At 42.6% G+C, this 22,967-nt stretch overlaps 2 pseudogenes across 1 annotated transcript in view; both read right to left on the bottom strand.

Annotated features, from left to right (window-relative positions):
* Nucleotides 1-271: 271 nt before the first annotated feature.
* Cyp4a2-ps1 (cytochrome P450, family 4, subfamily a, polypeptide 2, pseudogene 1) lies at nucleotides 272-8,537 on the bottom strand (annotated as a pseudogene).
* Nucleotides 8,538-14,777: 6,240 nt separating this feature from the next.
* Cyp4a8-ps1 (cytochrome P450, family 4, subfamily a, polypeptide 8, pseudogene 1) overlaps nucleotides 14,778-22,967 on the bottom strand; it is a 140,399-nt pseudogene continuing 132,209 nt past the window's right edge. The window contains exon 9 of the transcript XR_015621482.1: nucleotides 14,778-14,945. The product of XR_015621482.1 is annotated as a cytochrome P450, family 4, subfamily a, polypeptide 8, pseudogene 1, transcript variant X2 (transcript). The remainder of the gene's footprint in view (nucleotides 14,946-22,967) is intronic.

The raw sequence follows: 22,967 nt of genomic DNA, 5'->3' as shown, positions 1-22,967 counted from the left end.
CAGGCATGTTCAGGAATTGTGTGGCCAGTCAGAGAAACAGCTCAATGGAAGACAGGCACACACACAAAAGCTGGGAAGGAATCTGGAGGAGAGTTGGAGAAAGAAGGACAGAAAGAGAATGGGTGGGAGACAGTACAGGCAGCAAAGGCAAAAGGGACCAGGGTCCGAGAGAAAGCAAAATAAATATAGACAAGTCAGGAACAAAAACTGGTGACAAGGAGAAAGTACTTCAGGCAGGAGGTTTCTGGAGCTGTCCTTTTCTCTGCCAGTGTTATTTTAGCTTCTTGAGATGCAGATAGATCCTGATCTTGGACTTTAGCACAGTTCTTGCCACGAGGAATGGGACTCTGGTGGGATCTGGGAGCAGCTCTAATCAGAGCAGGGTCAGGGTCACGGCCACCTTCAGCTCATTCATGGCAAACAGTTTCCTGATACAGTTTCTGGGACAGACAGACACAGGAAAGTGAGATTTGGCCTCAGACCTGTTCTTAGTTCGTCAAGCATTGGCCAATAAACCCCATCCAGAGTGGGTCATAGGATCTTGCTTCATGGTCCCAGCCTAATAATTTTCCTAATAGGTCTCACCTCACACTCATCCCTTGTCTTGGTTCATGGACTCCTGATTTTTGACAAAGCCTTTCACTCTTCTGGGACTAGCTCTGACCCTAGTTCTGCTCTCAGACACGTGGGATGTCATTGGAATAGTGTCAGCACTGCCGGGCATAGAGTCCTAGCACATGAGTCTTTTAATGACTTAATGGTTAGCCAATTCCTTCCACTAATCATTTCTGGATCTCCAGTCTGGATCTCCCCATTCCCGACAATATAAGAAGGGATGGATCATGTTCCTGGGAATTATTAAATACAAATGATTCCAGGTGAAATTTAAATACTAGTGAAGAAGACAAACATCATCTTGGTGTTCTTCATTCAGAGAATGAGAGGGACTTTCCTTCAAACTACCAGCATTCATAGCTGCCTAGCCTCACTCCAGAAAGGTAGCCTCCTGCCATCTAGTGGCTGCCTCGTGGTCTTGTTAAATTAATAATATAATTTTTTTTAAAGCTGGTTAAGATGAAATTCTTAGCCCTGGATAAACTTTATCCTAAAAATATTCCTTCCAGTGAAATAGCATGTATCTAATCTACTCTATGGAAGCTCATTTTGCTTCAGAATTATTGTGTCAGAAGAACATACTTTGTACCCATTAATGACAGGGTTTTGGCCAGGGTGAGTCCTGTAGACTGTGGATTTTCACAGCAGCCCTTTGCTCGCTCAGCAGTTCATGTCAGCACTATGTAGAGGATTTCCTCAGGAGCAGTTTAATGTCTTCATTCCTGTGTGCTACCACATTCCCAGGGAGACCGAGCAAACCTGCTTGCTAAGTCCCTTCCCTCATGAATAATTTTTCAAACAGGAAAATTGTTATACAAATTGCCAAAATTTTTATACCCAATTCAATTTTGGTGAAGCTAAAAGCCACAAATATGTGAGATGATTGTCCCTGGTGTCCAACCTACAATGATCTGTGAATTTTCACAGATACGACATTAACAGAAGGATCAGCAAAGTATCTGGAATATATTGAAATATAGCATTTTACTTAGCATATCAGATTGCAATATTAAATACATATATTTTATATGTGTTTTATAAATATATGTATAAAAGCACTCATTCATTGTAGTGTGCAGTGACATTCAAAAATTGGGGAAATAAGAAAATATACTAATTTCAACACAGAGTTTTCAGTGGCCACTGAGAAGTGGGTTAAAATCTCTGAGCTGTGTACTAAAATACCTTCTTTCTTTTTGGAACAGGCAGGCATACCCACATCTAAACACAGAAGCCAACAGTCATGTAAATGGGCACCAGAAAGCCCAAAGTGATTGGAAATATCAAATACTGACATATGCCAGTCATGTCCCCTAACCCATTCTCTTTACCTTGCTCCTGCTGAGAAGGGTAGGAAGGCATGGGTGTGCTGGGGGACATCTGGTGCAAATCTAAAAGGGTCAAGCACCTGCACAGAGAGCATGCAGACCAGAATGGATGAGAGTAGAGCCCCTTCCCAATACATAAGGAGCAGAATTCCTAGATTAGAAAGTAGGAAACTAGGGGTTGGTGATTTAGCTCAGTGGTAGAGCGCTTGCCTATCAAGTGCAAGGCCCTGGGTTTGGTCCCCAGCTCTGAAAAAAAAAGAAAACAAACAAACAAACAAACAAAAAACAGGAGACCTCTTCTCTTCCCAAGGGTTTCATACCTCTGGGTTTGGTCATAACCTTGGGTTGTGATGAAGGCCAAAAATGGAGAGAGAAATCAAGAGGGCAGAAATCTGTTAGGGCAGAAAGGACATAAATGGGAGGATAATTATGTCAAAGATGTAGGGGCAGTGAGGGACACTCATACACAGATGGTTTGCATATTTGAGTTATCACTGAGCAAAATGATCGTATTGAGGATTGTGAGTTGAGTAAAGAATCCATTAGAAAATGGCAGTGACGCATCCATTATGAACCAAGAGTATCTTGCTTATGATAAACTTATAAATGAAAAAACATCTTCAGTCTTCCATCAGTCTCTGTGACTAGCTCACAGAACACCATAAGAACCCCTGCACAGCCAAGGAAGACATTATTTTCTATCCATTTTCAGAGTCTCAATGAAGCTAGTTATCTTTCTTATGTTCACACAGCTTGGATGTGTCAGAGGTGAGGTCATACCTAGCTGTGAGTTACTTAGTTGGTGTTTCACTCCAAGAACAGAAAACTTAGATCTTATCATTCCTAGCTCTTTTCTTCCCTCAAATTAGAGGTTCCAGGGGGACTGGGATGTACTTCACATACAGCATGGAGTTCTCTTATCTCTCTCATTTACATTCACTCAAGGACAAAACTTCTCCACAAGGGCTTGTCTCAACCCTTTTCATCCCTCCTCCTCCTCCTCCTCTTTTTCGTCCTCCTCCTCCTCTTCCTCCTCTTCCTCCTCATCCTCCTCCTCTTCCTCCTCCTCCTCCTCTTCCTCCTCCTTCTTTTCCTCTTCCTCCTTCTCCTCTTCCTCTTCTTCCTCCTCCTCCTCTTCCTCCTCCTCCTCTTCCTCCTCCTCCTCTTCCTCCTCATCTTCCTCCTCTTCCTCCTCCTCCTCCTCCTCCTCATCTTCCTCCTCTTCCTCCTCCTCCTCTTCCTCCTCCTCTTCCTCCTCCTCCTCTTCCTCTTCCTCCTCCTCTTCCTCCTCCTCCTCTTCCTCTTCCTCTTCCTCCTCTTCCTCTTCCTCCTCCTCTTCCTCCTCCTCCTCTTCCTCTTCCTCTTCCTCTTCTTCCTCCTTCTCTTCCTCTTCCTCCTCATCTTCTCCTCTTCCTCTTCCTCCTTCTTCTTCCAAGTTAAATTTTAGGACTGAGAATGACATTTAACTAGAAGGTAACATTTATTTCTCAAAACATTGCTGAAGAAAGTATTATTATTATCAGGGATTTTATAGCATCATTCCAACTTTAAAGGAAAGATCCAACATATCAAGAAATAAGAGAGATCTAGTAAGGTTGAGAACAACAGAAATACGTGAGTTCTTGGGTGAGGAGCACCCATCTGGGAAGGTGACAGGTGTGCTGAGCTCTCTGCTCACAGCTGGTCCAGGTGGGTAGAGCCTCAGGGCCTTCTTGATGCACATGGTGGTGTAGGGCATCTGGTCCAGGTGGTCCCTGAAATGAAGCTCATGTGGAAGAGTCACACAGAGCTAAGAAGACCAGAAGGCCTCTCCTAAAAGAAGACAAGGGTCTCTTTCATTCTGGGTTGTTCTTACCAGGTGACAGAGGTTCCATCACCCAGAATGCTCTGCACCTCCTCTTTGCATCTCTCTTGGTGCTCAGGGTGGGTGGGCAGAGCATAGAAAATCCAGGAGATTCCTCTGGCTGCGGTGTCCTGACCCTCAAACATGAATGTGTTCACCTCTGCATGCAGGTCCTCATCAGACAAGCTCTTTCCATCCTCTGTCTAGATGAAGGCACACCTGAGAGAGCAGAGTTTCCCCCTTCTCTTGTGCCTCTGAACCAACCCTCAGCCCTATATTTCTACTTTCTTGGTCAAACAACAGGATGTCTAATAAATCCAAGTGCCATTTCTTCCATATCTTCTCTAGCTCTACCCCACTCTGCAGCTGAACCTTCCTCCTACGGATCACTCTATCTAAGGACAACAGTTACCAGACAAAGGTAAGGTAAATGTTAGTGTCATGCAAGTATTCTTGACTCTATAATCTTTGTGTCTACCAGAGTTCAGAATACGTGTAAGCATAAGTATTGGGACCAGGATTAAAAGCCTCGTGCCATATTATGTAGGCCATGTCTCTATTCAGGTCCATAGCCCACAGAAACCGTGGTTAACATGGTCTCATGGGTCTCACACAGCATTACCAATGTAATGACATGGGTAATCTCTGGAAAGAACTTTGAGCTAATCCAATAGCTCCCCAAATTTTACTAAAGTAGCAGGTCCTACAGAGGGGCCTGATTGACTGAGCCTAAGAGACATGATCATATATTTGGGATGAGCCTGATAAAGAAAGAGAGACTAGAGGTGTGGGGAGACAGAACCTGTGTGTTTATGAGCAATCTGACAGGCACAGTGGAATGAGCCGCCATTGGAGGACAGATTGTAGATGATATTACTCTAGTGAAAGCCATTCCTCACTCTGAAGTGAATCAGGTGTGTCAGATCTTCAACAGCCTTAATCTAGGATCTGGAATTTCCGCAGCTAAACGACACTAAATATTGGTGACAATGATGTCTGATTCATAGACATAGTAAATTATCTGTAGATATTCCCTCATTTTCCAATTGAGGTACACCACAATTCTGTCTTAGAGCAATCGTAATCTTAAGCTTTTGAAGATGGGTGACTACCCAGGCTCTGCACTTGCTATGGTTCTCATGGGTTCTTAGTCTGGATTGCATCTGGTTTGGAGTTTAATAAGGCCAGAGCTGGGTCAGAACTTTGGGTTTTGGTGGCTAGAAGCATCTGACCTGCCCCCATATCCTGCCTTCAATAAGTTCGCAATGATTGGTCACATCAAGAATCCTGTAGCTCAACTCCTCCAACTGGACACTACCCTGGTAACTGAAGGCACAATTAATGAGTGTCTCCATGGTCATCAAGGAGATGTCTTGATAGATCTCTAGAGGGCAGTCCTGGCCCACAAGCTCTTCCCATTTGTCCTGTAGTAAAAAAATGGAGAATTACTGGATTTTCTCTTGAATACCTGTAGTAAAGACACTGTGACCTTTCTCTGAATCTACAGATCATGTGGTCACAGTCTCTCACTTTGGAGATCAGGAAAAAAGAGCATGAAGCAAAGTTTTATAATCTAATATCTGTTTATCACAAGAATTTAACAAAATTGAATGTATCTTTTCATGATATCAGATCATTTTTCACTACTTTTTTTTGGAAATAATTACGACTTTTCAGTTGATGAAAATGACCTATGTTACCCTTTAGTTTTCTGATGGATATACTAGACTAATAGATTCAGAAGAAACACATATTTGAAATAAAATGTGAGAATAGAAGAAAGCCTGCTGGGCCTCCATGAATATGCGTCATCATGACTATCACAGACTTTACTGAGCACTGTGAAGTCAAAAATCAGAGTCCAGTGTATGGTGATGATGCAGCATGCTAAAGGTTTGAAGATGCTGATCTTGAGTCACTCACAATGTCCAGTACAAAGTTTGACTTTGTGGCATCCTTAGACATCCCTTCTTACAATGAAGCTTACATCGCTCAGGTCACCATGGAACTTATAGTCATGCTGTCTGCTGGATTCCACTGTGATGAAGACTTTTGCTTATAATCACTATGGTGCTCTCTGCCTTGGAAAATGATTCCAGTATGGCTTTATCCTGCTTATGGTGGTGTCTCTGTTTATCCACCTTGGGTTAGTGCAGTAATGGCATGGGTGCTATTACATGTGACTGTACATAGTAGGTATGGTTGGGACAATGTTAGAGTGTTAAGTCATATGCACCTTGAGAAGGAAGGATAGAAGATGAAATGGTATGGAAGATAGGAGGTGATAGCTAGCTAGATGATAGGTACATAGATACATAGATTCATAGATAGACAGAGAGACAGATAGATGATAAATGGATCGACAGACAGATAGATGTATACTCACTAGCATCTCATGGACATGCTATGTCCATGCTATGGCCATGATTCCCACATAAGGCTTAAGGATGTCAGAGTGGAAGGCTGGAGTTAACATTTGCCGATGCTGGAACCATTTCTTCCCATTCAACAGGAGCAAACTATAGCCTGGGCCAGATATATGAATATGTATTTATTGAAGAAAGAGAGGCTCTGAGACCCTTTGGACAATTTGGAGGGAACTATGGTTTGAATATGCAAAACAGCTCTGAGGAAGGTAGAATTTCTTAGACAATGGCATAAACAACAGTGCATTTCAGAAATGGAAATCTCACAGCTAGGCTGGTATGATTGCTGTGGTTATGACAGCTGTGAGATGAGGGTTGAAAAAAAAAGAGCCATGAAGAGCAGAAGTAGCAGTTGGAAGTCCAGAGGAATGACATGCTAAAATCTGGAGTTTAGGCAGGCTCAGTGTTAGGTAGGAGTGATAGTCTGGCTAGAAGAAGAGAAATAAAACTTGATTTAAGGAGAGATCATAGCATAGGCTACAAGTACCTGTTACCTTATGATCCAGAGGCAACAGTTGGGACAGCTAAATATGTAGTGTTCTCAGTCCCAGTCTAAGCATACATACCAATCTAGGGAGCAAAGAAACTGTAGGGGTGTGTCATTTTAGGGGTGTGTGCAAAAGAGGAAAGGTATGAAGAGCTTCCTGGACATCAAGAAAAAAAAGCCCAAGACAGCTGTTTTTCAGACTGTGGCCTGTCTTAAATATGGCTTGATTACTTTCAGTGACCATTTTACACCCTTGCTTCTCTCCCTTTTCTATTACAGTACTCGCAGCTGGGCTCAAAAAGACAGGCTCCATTGTGCCAGCAGCTGAGTGTTTCACTCACTGTGGTGTTCATTAAGAAACACAAGTCATGTCTTCAAAGCCAAAGAGTGGGAACACCTTTACGGTTTTTCTGTAGTTCGTTGTGGCTTCATAATTCTAGGATCCCAGAAAATCAACAACTAGGCTTTAAAGGCCAAGTCTTTATGCATATGTGGGTCATACCAAAGAGAATGAGTAGTAGTATTTAAGATGGATGGGTGAAGTGACATTGCTTTCTAGAATGTCACAGACTCAGGTTGTGAACCCTGATTGTGAACCCTGGTTGTGAAGCCTCTCTACTGTAGCTAATGCTGCCATGCTCTCACCTGATCACCCCAGTATCACCTTCATTTAGTCAGGATCATAGATTAAGACACATGCATGGTTCCCCCAGAACCACCTTACACATGGGGTTGGGAATTTCTCTACCCATAAACGTATCTGCTGGAGATCCTGGTCCTTTGGGAACAGACACAAAAAGAGAAGTACTATTTAAGACAACCATGTAGCGACTAGTTTGTATGGAAGTAGAACTCCACAGGGACAACTTTGAACTTTTCAGCAGAAGACAGGTTTCAGGCCAGCTTGATGACCCAATTGCCTTATCACCCAGACCCTTGCTGTGTCTGGGGATTGTCTTCATTTGATGTTGTAGCCTTGGGCAGAACTCTTCTCCTCAGAGGAGGTAATTAGAGTAAGAGCTTCACCCTTGGTAAGAACTCTGCATATTCTTTCTATTCTTAAGTCTGGTCAGTGCACAGGTCTTGCTGAGTGCCTCTCTATCCAGACACTTAGTCAACAGCATTGTACTTCAGAGCTAGGGATGCAAGGGGATGGATGGATGATGGTGATGCCCACCCCTTTCCTTCAGGAAGCTCCTTGTGATCACTGTTCACGATTCTGTATGTTGATGCCAGGTTTTATGCTAGGCCCTGTTGTAAAGGGAATACTGTTCTTGGTTGCTAGGAGCTCCTGGTACTGGGTGTACACAGTAAAGAACAGAGTTAAATCGATCCTGGTTAATAGGGTAGTGCTCACATTAGTCCTCCCACTTCCTCTCACTTGTATGTAGGATTGTTCCTCCAAGTCATCACTTCTAGAAATTACCTTAGACTCCAGAAAATAGATCTACTTGTGTCCTATACCTGACATCATCCCTCCACAAGAAAGACAGGCCCTATATTTTTATCCCTTGGCTTATTCAAGATCTGTGGATTGACAAATGATAACTCCCCCAGCAAGAAATTGTGCACTTATCTCTGAGGAGGTAAACTGAGTAGTTCTCAGATCACATGGTTATCATATAACAGCTTGTGTCTTCTTACTTTAGGAAATTCCCAAAAAGCCAGTGGGAAGGTGGGAATGGGAACTGCTGAAAAGACTTGATGATCCATTGTCTGCGCAGGTAGTATTGGGCTGCTTTGAACAGCAGCAGCAGTAGGCCAAGCCAAAACACCATTTGGAGGAGTCTGGAGATGCCAAACACAGTTGTGATATGACTGAGCTCAAAGATACCCATAATAAAACGGCCTGTAGATCACTGACTGTTGCTGATTTCCTTGAACACCCACATTTAAGCATGACATAGTCTGTCCTACCTGCTGTGAGAAGGGAAAAGAAGAGGCCAAACATTGGTCCCAGGGTTCAGTAGTGATTGATTAACCAGAAAGATCTACTTCGTCAGATACTGAATTCAAAGTTATTAGGTTTGATCTCTGGGCTTGTCAGACCACATTTTCCTACACTGTCATGGTTATGAGAAGGTACCTTGCAGCACATGTCTGTGCATCTGTGAGCTCTCTCTGTGGGTTTCTGGACTTCAGAAAAGAAATGCTCAACTTCTAGTGATGAGACATCTCTCTTCATCCATGTTAGCTTGGGTTACTAGGGTGTCTCTGCAGATGATGGGACCTTCCTTAGGAGATATGGTTCCAGAAACATGAAGGTCACCAAACCAACTCAAGCCAGTGCTGTTTGCATTCTTGTCTCTCAAATTTGAGGAATAAAATTTATAAGCCACAGAGGATGAACTTTAGAGCTTTTGAAAATATTTTTATTATTTTTTAATTTTTCTAATGAATTTAAAGGAGAGAAAGGGGGAGAGAGGGACACACACACATACACACACACAACACACACACAGAGGACAGAGAGACAGAGAGACACAGACACAGACACAGACACAGAGACGGAGACACAAAGACACAGAGAGAGGAGAGACAGACACAGAGACAAAGAGAGAAATAATAGTTTCCATATAGAAGAAGGAGGGTTATCATTAAGATGTAATCTCAGGAATTTTTTAAAAAGAATTTATGGAAAATACCAATAAGGTGAGGAGGAGACTGAGGCCAACCAAGTGTCAGTCCCTGTTTCACAATCACAAACAGGCTCAGGCAGATAATAAAAGGAGATGATAAAGGAAAAAGAGCCAAAGCTGGAGAGATGGCTCAGTGGTTGAGACCACTGACGGCTCTTACGGAGGTCCTGAGTTCAATTCCCAGCAACACATTGTGGCTCATAACCATCTGTAATGGGACCTGATGCTCACTTCTAGTGTGTCTGAAGATAGCTACAGTGTACTATTATACATAAAATAAATGAATAAATCTTTAAAAAAAAAGAGCCAAAGCTCTCTGACAATCCTAGACTCTAGCAAGGGATTCATATTCTAATTTTACTAATGCCTAATAGCTGTAGTTGTTTGTTTGTTGCCATGACTTCAGGGGTGAAAATGACTAAGTTGGTGTGTCCAGCTGAATTTAATCATTGAGAGACTGAGTTTTCATTGGACACGCACACGTGTGTGTGTGTGTGTGTGTGTGTGTGTGTGTGCGTGTGTAATGTGTGTGCATGTGTGTGTGTGCATGTGCGTGTGCCTCTGTGTGTGTGTGTGTGTGTGTGTGTGTGTGTGTAATGTATGTAACATTTTCCCTGGCACTGGTGTCAACCACTTTCTGTCATGATCCATGGCTTCTGGAGAAGGAGTTAGTCCACTCAGAAGGCTCAAGGTCCAGATCAGCCTCACTATGCAAGGAGTTAGCAATTTACCCTCTCCTTGCCTCAGTGACTTTTTAACTGGGTGAGATACTTAATTGTACATTTTTAAAAAATCCATCATGAACTTAGTCACTAATTAATTCCAGAATTATTTCCTGAGTTCAAAGTTGGTAAATTCTGAGAAAGATGCATGTTAGGGCCATCCGGGAAGAATGAACTGTCCAGGCAGGATGAGTAGGCAAAAACAGAATAAACAAGGTTTCAAAGGCTACTGGTTCTCCTACCAGCCAGTGCTCAAGATGGCTCCCAACAGTTTATGAAGATGATATCTAAGAAGAGAAGAGGTGGCAATAGTTTTGTCCCTGGAGTCCTTACCTTCACTTTAAAAGAAGAGAGATTGTTTTACTCCAGAGAATTTCCAACTTTCAGACTTCAGACAGGAAGACATAAAAGACATTTGAGAAAGAATTCTCCAGAAGGCAGCTCTTCCTTCACTCTTAACCTGAGCCTCCTGCCATCTTAGTGTTACCTCCAACATTCTTCTTCTTCACTGTCTACGGCAGCTGTGATAATGTTAATCATCATAGAGCCCCCATTTTCTTTCTTCTCTGAGTCCTGAGTTCTGGCAAAATCAAGAACAGAAGGGACATGCAGCTATCTCTTCTCTGCCGCTAACCTCTCCCCTTGCTCTGTGGCTGTTTCCTACTGATGAATGAGTAATCAGGCATGGTACACACATAATGAAATCTTATCCAATTGTGAAGAAAAATGAAATGTGCAGAGAAATGTGTAGAACTTAAAAATAGATGTCCTGAGGAGTGAACAAGGCCTAGAAGAACAAATGTCATTGGACTATTATATGTAGATTGTAGCAGCACCTCTTTTTTTAAAAGATTTATTCATTTATTATATATAAGTACACTGTAGCTGTCTTCAGACACACCAGAAGAGGGCATCGGATCTCTTTACAGATGGTTGTGAGCCACCATGTGGTTGCTGGGAATTGAACTCAGGACCTCTGGAAGAGCAGTCGGTGCTCTTAACTGCGAGCCATCTCTCCAGTCCCGTAGCAGCCCCTCTTTAGATCTCACTTGCTCAATGAAGAGTATTTTTTGGAAGTCAGGAAAGTAGGAAGGGAGAGTTGGGGGACTCATTCAGGAAGTAGGGATAACCAAACAGAGGTAAAATAAAAGTAACCAGGGAGAATACTGTGGGTTGTAAGGCTTAAGCAGGCAGAAGAGGTAGGAGGTGTGGGAGAATGAGAGTGAGGGAAGGGTAGGAGGATGACAGGGATGAGGGAGAATGAACAAGTGGCCAGGTCAGGATCAGCTTCAGGAGGGCCCTGAGAAAAGCTGGAGTGGGAATGGCGCTGATTCAATAATGACTCGGAGTCAATAGTCAATGCAAACTGTCAGTTCAGGTACTCTCTCTGTTCCCTGAAGGTTCTCATCATTCTTCCTTGTTATCCTTCCTTCTTTCTTCCTCATACTTCTTTTGCCTTCTCCTCTTTAATCATCCTTTTTACTTCTCTCCTCTCATGCTTTACCCTTTTCCCAACCAGAGAGCCTGGACCCAGTCTTTTGTTGACTAAAGTTACCCCCATCAGAGCTTTACGCATTATTAATAATATTTTTAGAAAATTTAAAATTTACATAAATTCTATGAGTCCCGGATCAATAGTTCCAATCCCTGCTTCCTTAAAACAGAAGCTAAACACAGGGAAAGCACATTTCCTTATAGGTTTACACAGCCTGTTCTTCATGGGGATCTGAACACAGCTCTTGGTGTTTTCTGGTACAGCAGACAGCAGTCCTTAGTAACAACTTTCATGTAAGAACAGGAAGGTGACAGACTACTTAGGTTGAAGTGACTTCTTACAAAGTTCTAAAATGTATGTAAGTAAAGAGGCTTATTCTCTCTAATATCTCTTTAGGCATCACCATCATATATAGTCGGCATACATAGGCATATGTAATATGTAATTGGTATATATTACTCTACTATGTGTATATATATTTTATATATATTACGGGCATCGTTTTTCATGTTGATAGATACTTTCCTTTAAATTCTATCTTACGTCCTTTGCAAGTAAAACTGCAACAAATATTAATTCTCAAGTCTTCACTTTAGCACCAGCTTTTAGTTCCTTTGGGCAATTACATGGGAGTCAACTTACCTCCCAATGTTCTATAGATTTCAGAGGAACTGCTGTCTTGGATTCCAAGTAGCATATCAATTTAGCCTTACCTGTAACACAAAAGAGCTCCAACGTAACAACATTTTGTCTAACATTTTTTATTTCCCCTAAATACATTATGACATCACTCAAAGGGTTATCTACTGCACTTTTAATTCTCATTTTCTGATGCCTACATCCAGTGGAGCATAAGTTCTTGCATATCCACTGTTCATATCCACACTTTTATGATGAAGTTTCTGTAAAAGTTTTATGCCTGACGTTGCATAGGTTATACAGTTTTGTTATTGAGCATAGGACTTTCCTATATGTTCTCGCTTTCCATTATGGGCATATCCTCTGGTGTGATGTGGGCTACTTAATTCTCCAGTCTAGTTTTAGTTTCTCTGTGTATATAACATAGGGCCCATGTCACCATATGTCACCTTATAGGTAACACTGTTTTCTCTGTATCATCTTCTCCATTTCTTGGGTCAATGTCGGGTTACTACCTGTCCCATCCATCTTGGGCTTGAATACTGACTCTTGCTTTTGTGTGCTTCAGCTCCTTTTTGCATTCCACGTCTAGGTGATAATGAAGGTGAGATGCCTTGGCTGTTCTGAGTGTGGTCACTGTGAACTTCATCATATGATGCCAAACTAACTGCCAATATCCTGTGCATTCTCAACCCATGTTTCTGCCTTATTCTGCGGGCCAAGTACCGATGCTCAATCTGACCGTCTCTATCCCTTCTCAGAACATGGGTGAACTAATCTATCTACCTGAAAAGCCAAGGAACTTGGAGAAACATGCTGCCTAAAAGTAGTAAAAGTGGGGTGAAACCTACTCGGAGAAGGAGAAAATGATATCAATCCTAAACAGAAGGCCTCAGGAAGCTCAGTTTATGGTATCCAAGATTCTGACCTGTAAGTAAATTTGAAAAACAAAAAAATTGTGTTTACAAGTAACAAGGGAAGCAAGTCCAAATCAAGTGAGGTGTTAGAAGCATAGGCAACATCCCAGGGCACTTATTACAAACGCATGGGTTATGTGTAGGCAACACTGCCCAGGGTCGTGAGCCCCAACATTCAGGCAGTAACCAGCAATGGGCAGGATTGATGAGGTCCTTTCTCTTTCAGAGTTGAGAGAGAGAGAGAGAGATAGAGATAGATAGATAGAGAGAGAGAGAGAGAGAGAGAGAGAGAGAGAGAGAGAGAGAGAGAGAAAGTAAGGGAGCACGGGATTAACAAGAGGATCTGCTTGGGATCTTCCAGTAGCAAGTCCTGTTTGCCCTTCTGAGCAGCTGCATTCACCAAGCCTTCAAACACTAGTGTGAGGCAAGCTGCCCATGGCATGGCTAAGCTACACTATCTTCTATTGTGAAGAACAAGGTTCCTGAGGCTCATGTGACTGACCAAACCTTCTGAAGCCTTTCTTGCTCATCCCCAAAGAGGCTCTGATGTGGTGGACTTCTGAAGAATCACAGGTGAGTGACATTGATCCCCTAATAGCCTGGAGTTCTGATTATTTTTCCATAAGAAGTGTGTTTCTTTCTCTGAGCTCTCAGACAAAAGCCTGATGTCTAAGCTCAGTTACACAGGAACATCAGAGTTGCATGAGTATAGTTATCAAATGTCACATGGGTGAGGCCTCCTGGAACATGTAGAATCCATATAACCTGTCTGGAGAGGATACATAATCACACAGAGCACATGTCACCTTCGTTCCTAGCCTCCTAATGTTTCTCTTCCCATTAGTCTTTCTCTATTCCCTCCCTGTCCTTCAAATAGTATAGGAACAACACACCACCTTATGAACTTTATAGCAGGGGAGAGACAAGATGGCAAGACTCTTAAAACATAAGCTGGTAGGCTGAGAATTTGAAGGTGAGATTTATATGGATAGATGAGGTGACAGTCAGAGAAGGACTGTGTTAGGTTGCTGGAACCATGGCTCTTTCAGATATGCATATTGTAATCTTGACAGAACCAAGAATATGACCAGTATTACCACTTTAGGCACCAAATAAACATAAATACTGACAAGATGGAGAGATGACTTAGAGACAGAATAAGAGATGCTTAAAGACAATGTTGGATTTTAACACTCAGACGGGCTCTTGCAACCTAGGAATGCAGCTATAGGTGATGGAAAAGGTAAAAGAGGCACAGAAATAACCAAGGGTAATGGTACTGCAATGACCTTAGCATTATTCTAATGAAATCATGAAAAATACCTGATATCTATAATTGTAGGGCACATTTAACTACAGGCAAACAGTAGAATAGAAGGAAATATGCAGAAAAGAAGGCAGGGTGTAATTTAGGGAGATCATTGAGGTCAAAGGTCAAACATGAAGTCAGGTAGGGGCCAGGTAGAGAGAAAAGCAGGTAGAAATTCCAGAAGTTGAGATAGAAAGACTGACAGACAAGGAGACCAGAAGCACAGCAGAAGGTGGGTGGAGGTGAACAAGGTGAGAAGAAAGAATGAGATGTGAGCCGATGGGGTGGGACAAGAGTGAGTGACAGAAAGACAAATGGCAGACAGCATGCTCTTGGAGCTGTCTTGTGCTGTCAAGATTATTGGAGCTTTTTGAGATGCAGGTAGATCCCATTCTTGGACTTTAACACAAGTCTTGGTATGGGGATTGGGATCCTGGTAGGATCTGGCAGCAGCTCAAACTGAGCAGGGTCAGGGCCATGGCCACCTTCAGTTCATTCATGGCAAAATGTTCCCCAATGCAGTTCCTAGGTCAGAAAGGTGCAATAAAATAACTGTCCTCAGGTTCTATTGTGAGCTGTGTAGGCATTGTCCCTCTGTGCCCTACCATAGAACTGGGCATCTAGGGCAATCTTTCCTTACCAGTCAGTCACACGTGTATACCTCTCCCTTGGGCCTTCATTCTTTCTATCTTTTTCTTTTATTGTATTTTTTTACTTTGGGTTCATAATTACAACCCTTCTCCCTTTCCTATCCTCTTTCCAAACTCTTCCATATAACCACCTAATCCATTGCCACTCTCCCTGTTTCTCCTCACACAGTCCCTCTTCCCATCCCCCCTTCTCCTTCTCAGAGAGGTTTGAGCCTTCACCCTCAGTACTCCCTCTCCCCACTGCCACTCTGGCACATCAAGTCTCTGTAGGATTAGGCATACCCTCTCCCATTGAGGCCAGACAAGGCAACCTGGTTAGGGGAACATATGTCACAGACAGGCTACAGCTTTAGGGATAGCCCCTGCTCCAGTTGTTGTGGGACCCACATGAAGACTGAGCTGCACATCTGCCTCATATGTGCATGAGGGGGACTCATTCCAGCCTGTGTAGGCTCTTCAGTTAGTGATTCGGTTTCTGAGAGCCCACAAGAGTACAGGTTAGTTGACTCTATTGATCTTCCTGTGGAGTTCCTATGCCCTTTGGAGCCCTCAATCAAGCTCCATCCAATGTTTGATTGTGAGTCTCTGCATCTGTTACAGTGAGCTGCTGGGTGGAGCCTCTCAGAGGACAGATATGCTAGGCTCCTGTCTTTCATGTTCTTTCTTGCTGTCTTAATCTTTCACAAATCCCTCTCTATTCTGAGACTGACTCTAATCCTGCTTTGAGAGGTAAGGAATCATCCAGTTCAAACCAGCCAGCCTCTTAGTAGCAGTCTTTGACTAGTTGACTACTCATATTAAGTTTCTCATCCACCGGTGGGGATTTTACTGCTTAGGGCAACAGGAGAGGGGTGGATCACACTCTTAGGAATCAATGTCTTGGGAGCAAAGTCAATATGGTTTTAACATAGTAGTCAGATGCTAATAGAGAAGTTCCTAGAAAACATACCAGTTTAGGGGTCCTCAAACTCCTCCTACTCAGTGGTTAGACTCCAGTTCCTCCTCAGTCCACAGGACCTATAGGCCTTTAGTTCTATTTCCGTACATCTCCTGTATGTTAACGTCCTCAGTTTTCTGCCTGGACTTCACTGGTTCCCCTCAATTCTCTCACTTACTCTTTTTTTTTTTTTTTGGTTCTTTTTTTTCGGAGCTGGGGACCGAACCCAGGGCCTTGCGCTTTCTAGGTAAGCGCTCTACCACTGAGCTAAATCCCCAGCCCCTCTCACTTACTCTTGACCCTCCTAGTCTACCAAACTAATAGGATAGTGTCTAGATGGCTCTGCTGCAGTCACACCCCCTGTAAGTTATTACCTCCCCACCTCCTACCCTTTCTGCCCCTACTTAGCTCAGCAAATGTTGAGGCTGAGGAGAAATGCTCTCTATCTTCCTGTGTGTGTGTGTGTGTGTGTGTGTGTGTGTGTGTCTGTCTGTCTGTCTGTCTGTCTTTCTGTCCCTCTCTCCATCTCTCTCTCTGTCTCTCTCCTTCACTGTCCCTCCCTATGTATCTCTGTCTGTCTTTGTCCCCCCATCCCACCCTACACACATACGCTCAAGGCTCAGAACAAAGAGCAACTTATCTTCATCTTCTGTCAAGTTGTGCCATTGGTGCACTTCATTGGAGGCCACAGCTCAGTCTTGGGCTTAGGACAGTGTCAGGAATGTCAATCATTCTACTAACTTCTCAGTAAAGGACAGTATCAAAGAAGAAAGAAATGATGTCTGTTTCCCACGGGTGTGGCTGACTCTGTAGACAGCTTTCTGTTCTTACTGCTGAACTGGAGGCAGGACCCTACGTCTCTTCACTTTTGTCACAGCATAGGAATTAGCCCACGAAAAATAACCTTAATAAATACTTTTGTCGACAGGTCTTCCTGGTTGCTCCCGCCGCAGAGAGACCTTGGGCAGCACCCCGCGAGCAAACTTGAGCCTCGGGACCACAGGTAAGACCAACTTGTCTGCTGCAAGAGAGCTGCCTGGTGAGATCGGGACACACAGAGGCAGAGTTCATCTAGGACCGGGCACGTCCTGTGTTTGCCGGAGATCCCACGCCCGCGGATCCCGGCCCGCAGCAGCTCTCTGCTCCCAGACCCCGTGGGAAAGAGACCTCACCGCCTGGTCAGGTGGGCACTCCTGAGGCTGCAGAGCGGAAGAGACCACCAATACTGCCCACCCCTGCCCACATCCCTGGCCCAAGAGGAAACTGTATAAGGCCTCTGGGCTCCCGTAGGGGAGGGCCCAGGAGCGGCAGGACCCTTGCCTGAGACACCGCCGGAACCTGAGGGAAACAGACCGGATAAACAGTTCTCTGCACCCAAATCCCGTGGGAGGGAGAGCTGAACCTTCAGAGAGGCAGACAAGCCTGGGAAACCAGAAGAGACTGCTCTCTGTACATACATCTCGGACGCCAGAGGAAAACACCAAAGGCCATCTGGAACCCTGGTGCACTGAAGCTCCCGGAAGGGGCGGCACAGGTCTTCCTGGTTGCTGCCGCCGCAGAGAGCCCTTGGGCAGCACCCCGCGAGCAAACTTGAGCCTCGGGACCACAGGTAAGACCAACTTTTCTGCTGCAAGAGAGCTGCCTGGTGAACTCAAGACACAGGCCCACAGGAACAGCTGAAGACCTGTAGAGAGGAAAAACTACACGCCCGAAAGCAGAACACTCTGTCCCCATAACTGACTGAAAGAGAGGAAAACAGGTCTACAGCACTCCTGACACACAGGCTTATAGGACAGACTAGCCACTGTCAGAAATAGCAGAACAAAATAACACAAGAGATAATCTGATGGCGAGAGGCAAGGGCAGGAACCCAAGCAACAGAAACCAAGACTACATGCCATCATCGGAGCCCAATTCTCCCACCAAAACAAACATGGAATATCCAAACACACCAGAAAAGCAAGATCTAGTTTCAAAATCATATTTGATCATGATGCTGGAGGACTTCAAGAAAGACATGAACTCACTTAGGGAAACACAGGAAAACATTAATAAACAAGTAGAAGCCTACAGAGAGGAATTGCAAAAATCCCTGAAAGAATTCCAGGAAAACACAATCAAACAGTTGAAGGAATTAAAAATGGAAATAGAAGCAATCAAGAAAGAGCGCATGGAAACAACCCTGGATATAGAAAACCAAAAGAAGAGACAAGGAGCTGTAGATACAAGCCTCACCAACAGAATTCAAGAGATGGAAGAGAGAATCTCAGGAGCAGAAGATTCCATAGAAATCATTGACTCAACTGTCAAAGATAATGTAAAGCGGAAAAAGCTACTGGTCCAAAACATACAGGAAATCCAGGACTCAATGAGAAGATCAAACCTAAGGATAATAGGTATAGAAGAGAGTGAAGACTCCCAGCTCAAAGGACCAGTAAATATCTTCAACAAAATCATAGAAGAAAACTTCCCTAACCTAAAAAAAGAGATACCCATAGGCAAACAAGATGCCTACAGAACTCCAAATAGATTGGACCAGAAAAGAAACACCTCCCGTCACATAATAGTCAAAACACCAAATGCACAAAATAAAGAAAGAATATTAAAAGCAGTAAGGGAAAAAGGTCAAGTAACATATAAAGGCAGACCTATCAGAATCACACCAGACTTCTCGCCAGAAACTATGAAGGCCAGAAGATCCTGGACTGATGTCATACAGACCCTAATAGAACACAAATGCCAGCCCAGGTTACTGTATCCTGCAAAACTCTCAATTAACATAGATGGAGAAACCAAGATATTCCATGACAAAACCAAATTTACACAATATCTTTCTACAAATCCAGCACTACAAAGGATAATAAATGGTAAAGCCCAACATAAGGAGGCAAGCTATACCCTAGAAGAAGCAAGAAACTAATCGTCTTGGCAACAAAACAAAGAGAATGAAAGCACACAAACATAACCTCACATCCAAATATGAATATAACAGGAAGCAATAATCACTATTCCTTAATATCTCTCAACATCAATGGCCTCAACTCCCCAATAAAAAGACATAGATTAACAATCTGGATACGCAACGAGGACCCTGCATTCTGCTGCCTACAGGAAACACACCTCAGAGACAAAGACAGACACTACCTCAGAGTGAAAGGCTGGAAAACAACTTTCCAAGCAAATGGTCAGAAGAAGCAAGCTGGAGTAGCCATTCTAATATTAAATAAAGTCAATTTTCAACTAAAAGTCATCAAAAAAGATAAGGAAGGACACTTCATATTCATCAAAGGAAAAATCCACCAAGATGAACTCTCAATCCTAAATATCTATGCCCCAAATACAAGGGCACCTACATATGTAAAAGAAACCTTACTAAAGCTCAAAACACACATTGGACCTCACACAATAATAGTGGGAGATTTCAACACCCCACTCTCATCAATGGACAGATCATGGAAACAGAAATTAAACAGAGATGTAGACAGACTAAGAGAAGTCATGAGCCAAATGGACCTAACGGATATTTATAGAACATTCTATCCTAAAGCAAAAGGATATACCTTCTTCTAAGCTCCTCATGGTACTTTCTCCAAAATTGACCATATAATTGGTCAAAAAACGGGCCTCAACAGGTACAGAAAGATAGAAATAATCCCATGCGTGCTATCGGACCACCACGGCCTAAAACTGGTCTTCAATAACAGTCAAGGAAGAATGTCCACATATACTTGGAAATTGAACAATGCTCTACTCAATGATAACCTGGTCAAGGAAGAAATAAAGAAAGAAATTAAAAACTTTTTAGAATTTAATGAAAATGAAGGTACAACATACCCAAACTTATGGGACACAATGAAAGCTGTGCTAAGAGGAAAACTCATAGCGCTGAGTGCCTGCAGAAAGAAACAGGAAAGAACATATGTCAGCAGCTTGACAGCACACCTAAAAGCTCTAGAACAAAAAGAAGCAAATAAACCCAGGAGGAGTAGAAGGCAGGAAATAATCAAACTCAGAGCTGAAATCAACCAAGCAGAAACAAAAAGGACCATAGAAAGAATCAACAGAACCAAAAGTTGGTTCTTTGAGAAAATCAACAAGATAGATAAACCCTTAGCCAGACTAACGAGAGGACACAGAGAGTGCGTCCAAATTAACAAAATCAGAAATGAAAAGGGAGACATAACAACAGATTCAGAGGAAATTCAAAAAATCATCAGATCTTACTATAAAAACCCATATTCAACAAAACTTGAAAATCTTCAGGAAATGGACAATTTCCTAGACAGATACCAGGTACCGAAGTTAAATTAGGAACAGATAAACCAGTCAAACAACCCCATAACTCCTAAGGAAATAGAAGCAGTCATTAAAGGTCTCCCAACCAAAAAGAGCCCAGGTCCAGACGGGTTTAGTGCAGAATTCTATCAAACCTTCATAGAAGACCTCATACCAATATTATCCAAACTATTCCACAAAATTGAAACAGATGGATCACTACCGAATACCTTCTACGAAGCCACAATTACTCTTATACCTAAACCACACAAAGACACAACAAAGAAAGAGAACTTCAGACCAATTTCCCTTATGAATATCGACGCAAAAATACTCAACAAAATTCTGGCAAACCGAATCCAAGAGCACATCAAAACAATCATCCACCATGACCAAGTAGGCTTCATCCCAGGCATGCAGGGATGGTTTAATATACGGAAAACCATCAACGTGATCCATTATATAAACAAACTGAAAGAACAAAACCACATGATCATTTCATTAGATGCTGAGAAAGCATTTGACAAAATTCAACACCCCTTCATGATAAAAGTCCTGGAAAGAATAGGAATTCAAGGCCCATACCTGAACATGGTAAAAGCCATATACAGCAAACCAGTTGCTAACATTAAACTAAATGGAGAGAAACTTGAAGCATCCCACTAAAATCAGGGACTAGACAAGGCTGCCCACTCTCTCCCTACTTATTCAATATAGTTCTTGAAGTTCTAGCCAGTGCAATCAGACAACAAAAGGATGTCAAGGGGATACAGATCGGAAAAGAAGAAGTCAAAATATCACTATTTGCAGATGATATGATAGTATATTTAAGTGATCCCAAAAGTTCCACCAGAGAACTACTAAAGCTGATAAACAACTTCAGCAAAGTGGCTGGGTATAAAATTAACTCAAATAAATCAGTTGCCTTCCTCTATACAAAAGAGAAACAAGCCGAGAAAGAAATTAGGGAAACGACACCCTTCATAATAGACCCAAATAATATAAAGTACCTCGGAGTGACTTTAACAAAGCAAGTAAAAGATCTGTACAATAAGAACTTCAAGACACTGAAGAAGGAAATTGAAGAAGACCTCAGAAGATGGAAAGATCTCCCATGCTCATGGATTGGCAGGATTAATATAGTAAAAATGGCCATTTTACCAAAAGCGATCTACAGATTTAATGCAATCCCCATCAAAATACCAATCCAATTCTTCAAAGAGTTAGACAGAACAATTTGCAAATTCATCTGGAATAACAAAAAACCCAGGATAGCTAAAGCTATCCTCAACAATGAAAGGACTTCAGGGGGAATCACTATCCCTGAACTCAAGCAGTATTACAGAGCAATAGTGATAAAAACTGCATGGTATTGGTACAGAGACAGACAGATAGACCAATGGAATAGAATTGAAGACCCAGAATTGAACCCACACACATATGGTCACTTGATTTTTGACAAAGGAGCCAAAACCATCCAATGGAAAAAAGATAGCATTTTCAGCAAATGGTGTTGGTTCAACTGGAGGTCAACATGTAGAAGAATGCAGATCGATCCATGCTTATCACCCTGTACAAAGCTTAAGTCCAAGTGGATCAAGGACCTCCACATCAAAGCAGACACACTCAAACTAATAGAAGAAAAACTAGGGAAGCATCTGGAACACATGGGCACTGGAAAAAATTTCCTGAACAAAACACCAATGGCTTACGCTCTAAGATCAAGAATTGACAAATGGGATCTCATAAAACTGCAAAGCTTCTGTAAGGCAAAGGACACTGTGGTTAGGACAAAACGGCAACCAACAGATTGGGAAAAGATCTTTACCAATCCTACAACAGATAGAGGCCTTATATCCAAAATATACAAAGAACTCAAGAAGTTAGACCACAGGGAAACAAATAACCCTATTAAAAAATGGGGTTCAGAGCTAAACAAAGAATTCACAGCTGAGGAATGCCGAATGGCTGAGAAACACCTAAAGAAATGTTCAGCATCTTTAGTCATAAGGGAAATGCAAATCAAAACAACCCTGAGATTTCACCTCACACCAGTGAGAATGGCTAAGTTCAAAAACTCAGGTGACAGCAGATGCTGGCGAGGATGTGGAGAAAGAGGAACACTCCTCCATTGTTGGTGGGATTGCAGACTGGTAAAACCATTCTGGAAATCAGTCTGGAGGTTCCTCAGAAAATTGGACATTGAACTACCTGAGGATCCAGCTATACCTCTCTTGGGCATATACCCAAAAGATGCCCCAACATATAAAAAAGACACGTGCTCCACTATGTTCATTGCAGCCTTATTTATAATAGCCAGAAGCTGGAAAGAACCCAGATGCCCTTCAACAGAGGAATGGATACAGAAAATGTGGTACATCTACACAATGGAATATTACTCAGCTATCAAAAACAACGACTTTATGAAATTCGTAGGCAAATGGCTGGAACTGGAAAATATCATCCTGAGTGAGCTAACCCAAACACAGAAAGACATACATGGTATGCACTCACTGATAAGTGGCTATTAGCCCAAATGCTTGAATTACCCTAGATGCCTAGAACAAATGAACCTCAAACAGATGATCAAAATGTGAATGGTTCACACCTTCTTTAAAAGGGGAACAAGAATACCCTTGGCAGGGAAGAGAGAGGCAAAGATTAAAACAGAGACTGAAGGAACAC

This window comes from Rattus norvegicus, chromosome 5 (assembly GCF_021556685.1).
Source record: "Rattus norvegicus strain SHRSP/BbbUtx chromosome 5, alternate assembly SHRSP_T2T, whole genome shotgun sequence".
Lineage (NCBI taxonomy): Eukaryota > Metazoa > Chordata > Mammalia > Rodentia > Muridae > Rattus > Rattus norvegicus.
The sequence above is the reverse complement of the archived record's forward strand: the minus strand, read 5'-3'. Positions and strand labels throughout refer to the sequence as shown.